The 13,279-nt window shown below is 44.7% G+C and overlaps 1 protein-coding gene across 1 annotated transcript in view; it reads left to right on the top strand.

The window, feature by feature from the left end:
* LOC309615922 (uncharacterized protein) overlaps positions 1 to 13,279 on the top strand; it is a gene marked incomplete at its 5' end in the record, with an annotated part of 457,881 nt that overhangs the window by 31,543 nt on the left and 413,059 nt on the right. The window lies entirely within an intron of this gene.

The raw sequence follows: 13,279 nt of genomic DNA, 5'->3' as shown, positions 1-13,279 counted from the left end.
TCTGGCTACAGCTATTTCTGTGAGTAATAAAGTCCTTTGTCTCTGGCCCAGGAGTTTCATGGGTGGTCTTCTGCCACCATCCATGAAACTGGCTGGCTAACATGTTAGCTTGCATGTAGGTCTGACACCTCAGACCCTTCTCAATTATTAACACAGTGTCTTAAAGAAGGGAAACATTTTTCTGAATCGCAAAAGGCACTTATATAGACTAGCAGCAGCTGGGGAGGAGGTAAGCCCAGAGCATAACTAAGAAGGAGAGAAGGAGGAGAGAAATACACAGGGATTGTGTTTTTCTAGCCATTTTGTTTCTCATTTACCTATGTTTGGGCCCATCACAACTTCCAGGATCAATGCTGACAAGCGTAAAGGAGTGTAAGATGCTCAACCCTGGCTATTTAATAAACTCACTTAGGGAGATTTCAGAAATCTGATGCCCAGACCAATGAACCAGACTCTTGGGGGGAGCCCCACGCATCAGTAATTTTTAAGGCTCCCAAGTGATTCTGTTTGCAGCCAAGGTGTGAGCCAGTGGTCCAGCCTAAAGTTCTGGGGCTTACTGATGCTGTTACCCCCTCATGGGTGGTCAGCACTCACAAGTGTCCTGGCTTATACTCCAGGATTTCAGGCTTGTTCTGTTCCTGATATGCGCCTGACTTTGTGCAGAGCCCCACTGTTCCTCTGGTTCTACCCTGCTTTTGCTGGGTCTTTCCCCGGGACCCACAGATCCCTCCAGATGCTGTCTCTGTCTCCTTGCATTCCTGACTTTTGTCTGATTTCTTACAAGCTGTGTCAGGCTCCACTGGGGAACAAATGAAATCTTTGAAGACCCCAAGCATTGAAAAAAAAAAAATGTAGGGCCCTGCTGCTCTTTCCCCAACTTATGATAAAAATTAATATTGATGAAGCACTTACTGTATATCATGCACTATTCTAAAAGTTTTACATATGCTGTATTAAAGTAATGTTTAATTTCCACAAAACCTCATTATCCCCATTTTATAGATGAGGCAACTGAGGCAGTGAGAGACAAGTAACTTGCCCAAGACAACACAGCTGGTACATGGTACAGCCAGGACTTTGAGACAGGCAGTCTGGCTCCAGAGACTACAGTAAGCCACGCCAAACAGTAAAATGAGTTTAAAGGAGGCGAATAATGTGATTTTCCCATTGGGTCTACTTTGATGCTCTTTGTTTGGAAATGTCAAATTCTTTCAAAAATTTTTTTCTCATCCTTTTGGTGTCCCTGCTTAGCAGATACCTTAAGCACATGCTTATTCCTGCTGTCGGGTGATCCACCACTACTCGGTTAACCCATGTCAGGCTTCCCTGATGTTGAAAGCTTGCGTCAGTGCCCCCCACCAACCCCGGATATTTGCATGTAGAGAATGCACCCACTTGATGAGGCTTCAGCCAGTCCCTGGCAGGGCCTATCTCCCCAAAGCCCACTCGCCAACGTAGGCAGATCTGTTACAAACTCCTTTCCTGGAGCTAACTGAGCACTGGCTTGTCTCTCCTGGTTGTCTCAGCCCCTAGACAGCCTTGGTTCCCTTCCTCACGGGAAACAATGCAATACCTGGTCCCTTTAGGCAAGGAGATTATTTGTTTAGAGCAGTGGTTTTCAAACTTTCTGTGTGTCAGAGTCACCTGGAGGGCTTGCTCAAACCCAGATTACTTGTCAGAAATGCCAATTCTCTGGTCCCATCCTAGACTAGAAAAAGTCTGGGATGGGACCTGAGAATTGGCATTTCTTTTTTTTTTATATTTATTTTTGGCTGTGTTGGGTCTTCGTTTATGTGTGAAGGCTTTCTCTAGTTGCGGCAAGTGGGGGCCACTCTTCATCACGGTGCACGGGCCTCTCACTATCGCGGCCTCTCTCGTTGCGGAGCACAGGCTCCAGACGCGCAGGCTCAGTAGTTGTGGCTCACAGGCCTAGTTGCTCCGCGGCATGTGGGATCTTCCCAGACCAGGGCTCGAACCCGTGTCCCCTGCATTGGCAGGCAGATTCTCAACCACTGCGCCACCAGGGAAACCCGAGAATTGGCATTTCTGACAAGTTCCCAGGTGATGCCCATGCTGCTGGTCCCATGACCACACTCTGAGAACCACTGCCTCAGACCCAGGCTGCTGCACTGTGGTCCACAGATCGGCATCACCTGGGAGCTTACTAGAAACGTAGAATTGCAGGCCATAGCTCAGACCTCTAGACTCAGAATCTGTGTTTAACAAGTTTCTCAAAATGTGCTATGTATGCACATTACAGTTTGAGAGGCAGTGGTTTAGATCACCTGTCTTGATTCCTTCTGGGACTTTTAATGTCAAACAAAGATAAACCTTATTTGACAGCAATATCCAAAATAGGTACCACATTAAACTATATTCTGGCCACAAAAAAGACCAAATAAGATTATATGGGTGATCTGGGACAAATCTATCACAAGTTGTTCCAAGCTCCAAATGGCTCAGCGTCATGTCCTTCTACCAGACGGAGGATGATGTGTTCAAAGTGATAGCAATTTAACAGATTGTTAATGTGCACGTACTCAATGCAGCCTAATGCTGGGGGGTGGGGGAAAGAGATTTTTAGCTCCTTTTCTATCAGTAAAACAATGGCATAAAATATACACTCCATTTAAAGGTTATTTAGAGTTTGAATACTCTGAAAATCAGTCAGTCAGAAATGAAAATTGCTAATTTGGGGTCACTGAGGGTAAGAGGTGGGGAAAAGGGAAAGCTATTTTCACTGTTTCTTTTATATTTTGGAAAAAAAGATAGGCAGACAAGATAAACATCAAGTTCTTTTTTTTTTTTTAATAAATTTATTTAATTATTTTTGGCTGCGTTGGGTCTTCATTGCTGCACGCGGGCTTTCTCTAGCTGTGGCGAGCGGGGGCTACTCTTTGTTGCAGTGCACGGGCTTCTCAGTGCAGTGGCTTCTCTTGTTGCGGAGCACGGGCTCTAGGCTCGAGGGCTTCAGTAGTTGTGGCATGCAGGCTCAGTAGTTGTGGCTTGCGGGCTCTAGAGCTCAGGCTCAGTAGTTGTGGCACACGGGCTTAGTTGCTCCACGGCGCATGGGAGCTTCCCGGACCAGGGCTCAAACCCGTGTCCCCTGCATTGGCAGGCAGATCCTTAACCACTGTGCCACCAGGGAAGTCCAAGTTCTTTAAAAAGTGAAGAAAATAGTTACTGAGATTACTGTTATTTTCCCTGTCTCGATAAAGATTTTTGGATTTTGAAAGTCAAAGGATGAACAATCAGATAAGTCTCCAACGCAGTAAGAGAAAATAACTTGCATCTGTCAATAGATTCTGACAAGCTGGGTGAGAACAATCAAGCAATATCAGCAAAGCTACTACTTCAAACCAAAAAGTGTGGAAAATGGAAGCATTTAAAATGTTTCTGAAGTATAAAATCTAAGTGCTACAACAATCTGAAACTTAATAATCAAAATAGCTATCTTTCTTGGGTGCTTACTGTGTGCCAGGAATTAAGCTAAGTGCTTTATCTATATGTTCTACATGATCTCATTAATCCTTGCCAAAACCTTTGGGTTCTACAGTGATTTGTATTTTACAGATGAGGAAACCAAAGCTCAAGGAGGCTTAAGAATAAGTATGTATATATGCATGTTAATACATGTATACTGCAGTTACACTCTGCATAACCTACCTCCCGAAGAAATAATTATTAGCTTATTTTGCCTGAATGTTGCTGGTAGGAGGATAAAGAGGAATACCTTCACAGATTTACTTAATTTGCCTTTAATTAGGATGAAGAATGCTTCCTGTGACCAGCTGTCTTGGGTTTTTTTTCAGTGCTAAAACCAGAAAGTCTCAGGCAAATTGGGACAGTTGATCAGCCTATTGGGATTTCAGGGAAGTGAAGCATTGGAGCCAAGCCTATAAAAGCAGATTGCTTGAACTTTTCTCGAGTTTTAGTTAACAAGTGGTTCTTACGATAAAAGCGAACTAAAAGCACTGAAGTTCCTGAAGGTTTATGCTTAATGGGTTAAAGAATGCTGAACCTGCTGTCACTAGAACTGGCTTTTTTTGGTTTTGCTTTGTTATTTTCAGCAGTAGTGATGGATGGCCAGATGAGAATCATATTCTGAAGTCATAGATACTGTGATTTGCCCCACCTAAGGGAACACAGGGAAGAAATCAGCTTTGAAGGACCCTCACTCTGGATGTGTCTCCAAGACTTTGTGCTCTTGGACTTTTCTAGCTGGCAAGTGAAAAAGCCTACCTTGCTTGCTTTACACAAGCACTCCCACTCCCACCTGTGTTTTGTAATTTGGGGTTGTGAGCTTATCTTTAGTGAAGCTTAGTCTGTGAACTTCCACAGTGGCCTGAGTTGAGGGTGTGACTCCTCCCCACCCAGAGTGGGTTTGTATTTGCTTGTATTGGGAGTCCTGGGGTATCATGGTCTGAACATTTCTTATACTAATTTCTGGCCTGTTAGGTGAGGGTCATGAAGGTAGGATAAAAAGTTGAATCATAAATCCATGTAAGGGCAGGCCTATGACTTAATTCTTGGGAGGATACTCTCCCCACTGCCCCCAACTGAGAGCCCATATGGAGATGCACATGTATTCTCGTTGACTTCCTATACTGCTGAGTAATTTTTCTCGTGTACCTAGGGTGACCAGGTGAAATATAGAGCTCCCAGTTAAACCTGAATTTCAGGTAAACAACAAATAATTTTCTAGTATAAGTGTATCACAAATACTGCACAGGACATGCTTGTTTTAAATGTTTAGTTGTTGTTCATCTACAACACCAATTTAACTGGATGTCTTGTATTTTTTTGCTAAATCCTGCAGCCCTGGGTGTACCTTTTATGAGGCTGAGGTCCTTTGGGAAGTCTAGCTTTATACGGGGTCTCAGTGGTAACTCCCCAACATGAGGGGGGGTGGGTCTCCTGCTTCCATGAAGCCTTGGAAACCTCAGCCCTGGGTTGAGTCAACCCACTTGACTGCTGCACTCTTGGTTCTCTGGATTCCTGCTGCAGTTCTCAGTTTCATTTTTGGCCCTTTGGAGTTCTCTTATTTTCTTCCAAGCCCAGGCATGCCTTGAAGAGAATGTATGTTATGTTTTGTCCAGGATTTTCAGATGTTTTGAAATGAAAGGGTTTCAGGTTATCTGGTCTACCCTATCACAGAAGATGGAAATTAGGACATAGGTTCTGAAACAGTCAACTAAGTTCTCTGATATTATATTGGTGTTGGGAAAGTTAACATGCTGTTAAAAGTTAAAAGTCTCCAGGCTTTCTGAGCTATTAATAGGAGGGAGATGTTATGCATACTAAATTATATTTGACCAAAGTATAACCAAGTCAGTGGTATGGTGAGATACTTTGAAATCAGGTTATTCTAAAACAAACAATTTCAAATGTACCAAGGGTTAAAGATACATGGGAAGAAATAATTAAAAGAGCACCTAACTAATTTAAGAACATGTAATTTGTAAGTCCAGGTGACTCAGTTCCTAGGGTAGCGTTATAAGCAGATGGTATTACGGGTCACCAAGTATTCTGTTCCCTCCTCGCAGTGCCCCTCCCTGGGAGGGGTACACATCCCCTTCCGGGCCATGTGACTGGGGTTTGGCTAGGGAAGCAGAAGTGCTAGGAAGTGATTTGTGGTTTGTCATATCTCTTTTCTCTCTGCCATGGCAATCTTCTAGCAGATATGAGGTACACTGAGCTACATATAGCCAACCTCTATGATGGATATATAGCGTGAGCAAGAAAAAACCCTTTGTTCTTTTAAGCCACTGGGGTTTTCAGGCTGTTTGTTACTGCAGCACAACTTGGTCTATCTTGACTGACACAGATACCATCGGTCCTCAGGCAGGAAGCCAGGCACTGAAGATGCAACAGTGAGCAGATTAGGTGTGGTCTTTCCCCTCAGGGAACTTAGGTTCTAAGAGAAGTGACAAAAATTGATCAAACAAAATGTAAAAGTAAAAGTTTTGAAGGAAACCAATTCTTGGTAAAATTAAAATGCATTTCTTTAAAATGATACCCCACCTATTTCCAGAAAAGCCTGAAGCTCTTTGCAAATTCAAACACAATATACAACTTAGACAAGAGACACATTAATATAGCAGGGGAATCGATGTCATAGGGCCGTGAGATAAACCAATTACTGCAGTAGGGCACAATAATTATTTCTACTTTATGGAGCTAAGGCAAAAAGGGAGATAGTTGGGTAATACAGTTCTTATTGTTTGACAGCAGGATGCAGGCTAGATCTTTGAGGAACTGAACTTTTTCCTGCCCTGAATCAAGAAGCAATTTATCAACTGGGTCTTCATATGAGAGGCATTTCACAACTTAACAGGCAATACCTCTAAATTTGGCCTTGCAAAAGTCACAGGAACATTGTTTAAATGGATATTCCTGGTATAAACTGTCTATAAAAACTGAAAACAAAAATCTTAATTAAGGGAAGCCATTTCTGCAGGGAGCTTAGGTAATATAAGCCAGATTGATCGCTTTGTGCTGTCTAACCCATGGCAGGGGTGGGTGGGGGAGGGGACGGCAGTGCTGGAAGAGGGACAAGGAAGTGTGTGTCATTAGATGACCCTTGGAACTCTGATATGAGCGGCCTCACATGAGCCTATGGAAGGGGTTATTTTTGAAGTGGTGGGTGTTTGGGTTTTTTCAACCCAAACCTAACCTTAAATTATGTTCTGTGTTGTTGGCAAGAAGAATCCGTCCATCCATTCAATTTAGAGGCCAGAAGGAGGCAGAAATGCCAACGTGTTGCAGAAGTTCCAGAGCCTGATTTCTGTCTTCTGTCATCCGTCAGTCCCATGGGACTGTGGGAAGGATCGATATTTTCTTCAAAAAGGAATATTAAATTTCCTTAAATACGTCATTAGCTATTTAAGAGACCAGCATTTAGCACCATAAAACATATCCTGTAAAAGATTATTTGTGTCTGAACATTTTAAGGGCTTTTGATGATGGACTGCTTCAGCCAAATAAGGACCTGGAAAATAAGGAATGACAGGCCATTCCTGGCTCATTAAATGTAGGGGCAGTGGGCATTTGGTCTAGATCAGCGCTGGATTTGGGAAAAGGCCTGCCACATAGTCCTGTCACTTCCTTCTTGGAAAGCTGTCACCCTGTGTGGGCCAGGGTGACACCATAGACCCTACTAGCACAGTACTGTGTGATTTCAGCAGGACATTTGTCAGAGTTTCTCATGATTTCTGGGGCAGGCACACATCTCCATCTATAAACACAGGTGTTTAAGGAGCGTATCTTCTGTAAAATTTCTATAACTGAATATCTTTTCTCACGGAATCTTTATTCTGCTGAATGTCAGAAGTTAAATCTCAGTTGGTGCCAGGATCTCCCCCTCCCTCGTCTTCCTGTACCGTGTGGGGAGGTGGGGTGGTGCTGTCTCAAGGGATTGGGTAGGAGACGTCAGGTATCAGCTGTCAGGGCGGCGTTGTCATCATCTATCTAAACTGGCTTCAGTGGAGACAGCCCTGCTCCTTCTGGCCTCTGGTCTCTGGCCCACCTAAGCCTAGAGATGTGCTGCACAACGTCGTGCCTCTAGTTAACAAAACTGTAGCGTGCACTTAAAAATTGGTTGAGCGAAGATGTCATGTCAGATGTTCTTCACGCACACACACAAAAGGGTACAAGGAGACTTTTGGAGGTGCTGAATATTTCTATTACCTTGAGCGGGGTGATAGTTTCATGGGTGTATGCATATGTCCAAACTCATCAAATTACATACATAAAGTATGTGCAGGTTTTTGTGTGTCAACTGTACCTCAGTTGATATACGACTCTTTTTAAAAAGCTGTTTTAAAAAAGAACATAATATGTGGCAGGTAGTGGTCTAAATGCTTTTTATGTTAACTTATTGCACTATCACAATAGACCTTATGAGATGGGTACCCATCAGTGTGCCCATTTTTACAACTGAGGCAGCTGAGACACGGAGAGTGAAAAATAATTTACTCCCTCTCACCCAACTACTAAGTGCTGGAGCTGGGACCGGCACGGAGGCAGACTAAAGTCAGAACCTATGCCCTTAATCCCAGCGCTGTGCTCCCTCCTGAAACACCCTTCCTTTGGACCCCATCACACCAGGCTGTCCTGGTTCTCCTCCAGCCCCTCTAACCATGCTTCTCTGTGTCCCCCATGGCTCCTCTTCCTCAGCCAGCCCACCTCACCTGGTGCTGTCTGAGCTCCGCCTTGGCTTCCTTCTTCTCATGCTGAACCCTCTCGCCAGGGGCTCTTTGTAGGTCTCGTGGGCCCTGACTCCTTGATCTGTCTCCTTGGCTTGTTCTGCTACCCCAAGCTTCAGGCTCAGACATTCCGCTCTTAGCTACCTCCACCTGGATGTCCTTAGGCACCTAATGCATCATCTTTCCCCCTAAAGTGACTTCTCCTGTGTGCTCCAGATCTCACTGGGCCCATCCATGCTGGAGAACTAGGAGTCACCTGGGCTTTCCCCCTCATCCTCCAGTCTATTTAATCACCAAGTTTGGGGAATTTCATTTTCCCCTTGACTGTTGCTCTGGTTGGAGCCCTTATCGGTTCTTACTTTGACAGCTGAGAAGGCCTCCTAAGTGGTCTCTCTGCTTCCAGTATCGTCCTCTTCAATGTATCCTCCTTTAAACCCAAAGAGTGTTCTCTCTAAAATACAACTTGTTATTTGTTTGTGGAAATCCCTCAAAGGCTTCCCATCATTTACAGAAGTGTTTCTTAAAAATGTGGTTCTTGGGTAAGATGCATCAGAGCCACGTGAGAGTTTGTTAAAATGGAAGATTTCTGGCCCTTGCCCGGACCTGCTATGTCATCACCTCTGGGGCTGCAGCGTAGGGATGTGTACTTTCATGATGCTACCAGGGTGATTCCTAATTTGCCACCTGGATAAAATCTAAACACCCTAAAAGGACGTGAATGTTCTGACCTCTATTCCTCTCTCCAACCTTCTCTCTTACCAGTCTCTCGGAGTTTCCCCAAATACCCAGCAGTTTATGTGTTCTACCCAACTCCATGCACACACAACTCACTCACTGGGCTTTCCAGTGTCCCCTGTGCCCAGAATGCCTTTTCCTTCCTTCAAGCTGTTGATTGCTCCTCCACTGCGCGTCTCAGGTACCCTTTCCTCTTGTGAAGTCTCTTGACTTCCCCAAGCATGCCTCCGCAGGCTCAATAACCGTGCCCCCTCTGTGTTTCCCTAACACCCCCTCTCCCACCGCTGCACGACCTTGTCCATCCTCAGTGTACCGTCCTGTAAGTGTGCTCCTGTCCCCTGTCTAGTTTGCCAGCTTCTTGACAGGGGACCCTTCATCTCTCCATTTCCAGGGATAGATAACGATGTCTGATCCACGCTAGATGCTCAATCAATGTTTGTTGAAGAAATAAATGGATGAATATAGAGTGTTAGTGCAGCAAAACAGAGGGCATGGATAGAAGCGCTGAGGAACCACTGAAGTAGGGATTACAGATTCGGCTTGGAAGACCCAAGCAGCTGTCACAGGCGAGGTGATATTTCATTAAGGCCTTAGGGAAAAGGATGAGGAGACACTTGCTAGTAGAGGAAAAGGGAAAAGGGGATTGCTGGCAGAGGGGACTTTCAGGGCGAGGTGGGCACTTTGGCACGGCTGGGCCCAGGGTGACCCAAGGGAAGTGGCAGTGGGTGAGCCGGGAGGAAGCAGCAGGACCACGGATCTCAAGGCCCCCTGGGGAGAGCTCTGGGGCAGCCATGTGACGCTGACTGAGAAACCTGGGGAGGCGGTGCCCCCTATTGTGGCAAATTGCTTTCCCAGCCCCGTGCCTGGGCAGAAGCTAGTAAGTCACTCGTTCTCTGGTCAGCACAGCGGAAGTTTAAGTTAAAACCTCTCATAGACTCAGAAAAGCCATGTGCGTGAAGTATTGAACACATTCACCACGAGATGATAAGCATTATCTTACCTGTGACATTTTCTTGCATTCAGCATTTTAAAAAAGACCCTGTCTTTCATTATTCTATGGAACATATCTCATTTGCTTGCGTGATTTTCCCTTTCCCTTTCTTGATGTTTTCATTCTAAAGTTATGTAAGTATTGGAGGCTTATAATCACTGCTCCTACTTTTAGTAACCTTCTTTCACTGTTGAGATTTTTATTTCCATAAAATAGTGACACGCCAAGAATGATACCACAGTTATTGATAAGGTTAATTGGAGTCCAGTTATTTCAGTGTTTCTTGTTTTATCAGTAATAACCAGAGTTATTCCAACTCAAAGAACACCCAGAGCCACCATCTGGTATCTGCCAGTTTTTCCAACTGACCTATATCCTACCCAGCACCTCCCTCCCCGCTTTCCCACAGTTCATGACATCAAAACACCAGCTTTTCCCCTTTTTCCTGGAGACTCAGGAGGGCCAAAGCAACAGCCTTTGGCTTTTTTTTCTCTCTCTCCCTGACCAAGGGTTAAAGGAAGGGATCCATCCTTATTGTTCAGAGGCACCAACTCCCTCCCCTAAATCAGGCTGAGAAGGAACCAGCCAGCTTTTACCTCTTACTGTGCATCTGACACAGTTCTAAGCACCTCGTGGGGTGCTTGATAGGCTGCAATGCGTTGCAGGAAAGCATTGCTTTCAGTCAATTTGATCTTGCGATCTACCAGTGTTTGCATGGTGATATTTCTATGTAAGGCTACTTTTTCCTCCAAAATTTCAGAGGTAAGTCCTTAAAGCCTATTCTGGAGGGAAAAACAGGCAACCGTGAAGCCCAATTCACTGTCTGAGTTTTTCCGCAGAATCAGAGGTTCCTGAGGGCATCCCTTCTTTTTCTACTTCCATTCATTTGTTAAAATGAGTTGGTACTGAGTTAGACTTCTTTAGATTCCACATATAATTGAGATCATATGGTATTTCTCTGTCTGGCTTATTCACTTAGCACAATGTCCTCCAAATTCATCCATGTTGTCACAGATACCAGGATTTCCATCTTATTTTAATGACTGAATCATACCCCATTGTACATTATAAACTACTTATAGAAGCAGAGAGTAGAATGGTAGTTGCCAGGCGTGGGGGATTGTGTAGGAGAAATAGGGAGATGTTGGTCAAATGATACAAACTTGCAGTTCCAAGATGAATAATTTCTGGAGATCTAATGTACGTCAAGGTGACTGTCGTTAACAACATCATATTGTATACTTGAAATTTGCTAAGAGAGTAGATCTTAAGTGTTCTTACCGCACACACACACGCACACACACACAAATAACTATGCGAGGTGACAGATGTGTTATTAACGTGATTGTGGTAATCATTTCACAATGTATATTAATGTATATTAAATGCTTAACGGGCACTTAATCCAGTCTCTTCCAGGTCAACTCAGTCGTGTCAGTGATTTCTCATACAAACTGCCTTTAGCAGCTGAAGCTGCCGAGAGCCGCAGTGTGGTGAGAGCGGGATCTTGTCTGTGGCCGTCTTGTGCTGACATGTGTTGATGTGCAGACTCAGCTGCTCTTGGGAATGGCCACCCCTTCAGACTGCACCTGCTGAGGCGTCCCTAATCCGCCTGGCCTCTGTGGCATAGGCCACACTGCCGTCTGGGGCTAAATCCCCTTGTCACGCCTATGGGACCCTTTGGAGACCACCAGCTCTCAAGGTCCCATCTACCTCCCTTTCCTTCTGGGCTCACGAGGACTGTGGAGCTGCCCAAGCCCATCTCCCATTGTTTCCCACACTTGCATCTCTCCTCTCCCTCTCCGTGGTGGCTTAGAGGAACCACAGGTAGATGGCAGGGCAATGGCTCCTCTACTCTTAGATCCCCAAACTCACATGGAGCCCTCTGTCATCTTCCCTTACAGAGACTGAGGAGGTGGGAGTGGGTGCAGGAAACCTGCTTCCAATGACTAAATATTCTTTCCTTTTTTTTTTTTTAATATTTTTTCATAACTCTATGCAGGTAGTAGCAGAAAAAAAAAATGCTCCCTCATTATGTCTACCCCCAAATCTTTCTGTCTCGCACCATGCAGGTCAAAATTGCTCTAAAGTCAAGAATGTGATAAGTTTATTCTTGCATTCCTCCTGGTTCTCCATATAAGGGTGGGTCACGTGGTTAAATCCAATTCAGGAGAACCCACATCAGCTAGCAGTTTGAGAACATCCCACACTTTTGATAAGTGCTGTCATGGGAGCAGATGAGGTCCCTTGAGGGTGTGATGTAGAGCCTGGCCCCTCTAACTTTAGAGAGCAGCTGCATTGCACAGGGAGATCAGCTCGGTGCTTTGTGACCACCCGGAGGGGTGGGATAGGGAGGGTGGGAGGGAGGCTCAAGAGGGAGGAGATATGGGGATATATGTATATGTATAGCTGATTCACTTTGTTATACGGCAGAAACTAACGCAACATTGTAAAGCAATTATACTACAATAAAGGTGTTAAAAAAAAAAAAGAACCATCTGGAGGGCTTGTTAAAACATGGATTATGGACCCCGTCCCAGAATTTCAATAGGACTGCAAGAGGGGCCAGTATTTTGCATTCGGGATGGCAGGATTTAGCAAATAAAAATACAATATCCCAACTAAATTTGAATTTCAGGTAAATAACAAATTTTTAAAGGATAAGTATATCCCAACTATTGCATGGAACATACTTATCCTGAATTTTTTTATCATAAAATTTATTCATTGCTTATCTGAAATTCCAGTTTGACTGGGTGTCCTGTATTCTAATTGGCAACTAGATTTGCATTTCTAGCAAGGACCGTGGTTGCTGGTCTGGACACCGCAGTTTGGACGAGCGTGAGTGCAGAGCCCTGGGCAATACCAGCGTTTAACCAGCAGAAGAATCTGAGCAGGAATATAAGGGAGGCAGCAGAATTAAGAGTGTTTTCTCAGAACCCAAAGGAGGAAAAAGTTTCAAAGACACGGAGTGATCAACAGAGCCACATGTCACAGAGAGTTTGCGGGAAGCTGAGGACTGAAAAGAAGTTAGATTTGGCAATGAGGAGGCCTCTGGGGATCTTTGTCATTTTCAGCGCATTAATGGGGTCAGGAGCAGCGTACAGTGATGAAGAGAGTGGGAGTGGAAGAGCGGAGATGACAGTTTGCATATGATTGTTTGGTGGGGCTACATTGTGAAGCGAAATAGAGGGGGATACAGGGGCACTTGAGGGTATCTTTTATGAAAGGAGACAGGGAATATATTTATGGCCAGAGAAGAAGTCAGTAGAGAAGGAACGTCGGAGATTACAGAAGACAGAGAATAGCAAATGGGGCACAAGGGCAGGGGATCACCAGCTGGGGT

The sequence above is a fragment of the Balaenoptera borealis genome (assembly GCF_965194805.1).
Source record: "Balaenoptera borealis genome assembly, chromosome: 18".
Taxonomy (NCBI): domain Eukaryota; kingdom Metazoa; phylum Chordata; class Mammalia; order Artiodactyla; family Balaenopteridae; genus Balaenoptera; species Balaenoptera borealis.
This window is presented reverse-complemented; position numbering and strand designations above follow the sequence as displayed.